We start from the raw sequence: 1462 nt of genomic DNA, 5'->3' as shown, positions 1-1462 counted from the left end.
ATAAAATACTCTCAACTTAATGATTTATGATTAAGGAAAAAGTAATTTTGAATAGTCAACGATTTAAGAAAATTTAAGGATTTACAAGGTTAGTTACATACAATTACATAAAGTTCTATTAGGCGAGCCCAGTACGCTGGCGTTAGGTGCGTTCGGGGCGTAAGTCTCACAGAACTAAGCCCCACACATAAGCCCAGGGGCATTTTACGAGTGCTCTGCCCCGGGGCGAGTCCCAATTATGCCTTTTAAAACAGAGCTTTAACTTAAAAGAAATTATTTTGTGACTTCATTTATTATCGTGCATGTAAAGTTCAGTAAAATTAATACTGAAAAATGTTTTTTTTTTTAATTTTAAACTTTGGATTATTTTTAATTTATGCGTGTCATCCTTGCTAATCTTTTCTGTATCGTTTAAATTTTATCGGATGTGACCTGAAAAATAATTAAATTAGGAAAAGTAAAGTAATAATACCTTAAGTAAGATTGCATTAGCATAAGGAATGTTATCAAACATATTCCAAGCAATAAATTCCAAGTTCCCAGTCGTTATTCCCTTTTGGTCACCAATGACATGAGGGAGATCAACCACAATGCAATTCAATCTTGGAAAAGCATTAGCTATAGCCACAATTTCAGTGCCACCTCCAACATCTACCAACGACGTTAACCCCTCAAAAACATGCTTACACTGCTCAGAATTAATCAATAAATGGGAAATCAATTTAGAATCACTAGCCATTACATCATTAAAAATACTACCAAATTTTGGCTCTTCAGCGCAATAATCCCACATGGATTTCCCATACGTTGTCAAAAGCAGTGGGAAGATCATCTTGTAACGAATGGCTCAATGAAGAAAATGGCTTTAACGCAACAGGATTTTGGCTAAAAATGAAATGTGACCTCTTGTTAAAAGAAAATGGGTCGGTTTTTTCCTTAAAAGAAATCAAACCAAGTAAGTCGATTTTTTCAATTATTGGAACCAAATCAAACCAATTAAGTCGATTTTTTAGCGATTCGATTTTTGTCGGTTTTTCGGTTTTTTCGGTTATTCATCAGTTTTTTTTCTTAAATATGGGATATACACTATCGAATGCATATTCCGGCGACAATATTTTCAACGTAACACTATCAAATCAATTGTTCTTTGAGAAATCTATTAGTTACCAAGATATATTGATGACAATTGAGCCCAATAGTGATGAATAATTTAAGTACTTAATTAAAAATTAATTATTTTTAACATGAAATAAATTGTTGTACTTAGCAAAAGAAAACCACCAATCAAACTAGAATGTAAAGGCAAAGAATTAGATTATTATAATAACAAAAAACTAGACTAAAAATATAAATGACTAATATGTACCATAAAATTTTAGAAACTTTATAAAAAAATATAAATATTTATAGGTGTAATAATAAATTTTAATAGCTACTTTTATATTCGGTTTGGTTCGTTTTT

General features: G+C 30.9%; 1 pseudogene; it reads right to left on the bottom strand.

Annotated features, from left to right (window-relative positions):
- Window positions 1-352: 352 nt before the first annotated feature.
- LOC142163734 (U6 spliceosomal RNA) lies at window positions 353-443 on the bottom strand (annotated as a pseudogene).
- Between the last annotated feature and the right edge of the window lie 1019 nt (window positions 444-1462).

This window comes from Nicotiana tabacum, chromosome 8 (genome assembly GCF_000715075.1).
Source record: "Nicotiana tabacum cultivar K326 chromosome 8, ASM71507v2, whole genome shotgun sequence".
Classification (NCBI taxonomy): Eukaryota; Viridiplantae; Streptophyta; class Magnoliopsida; order Solanales; family Solanaceae; genus Nicotiana; species Nicotiana tabacum.
This window is presented reverse-complemented; position numbering and strand designations above follow the sequence as displayed.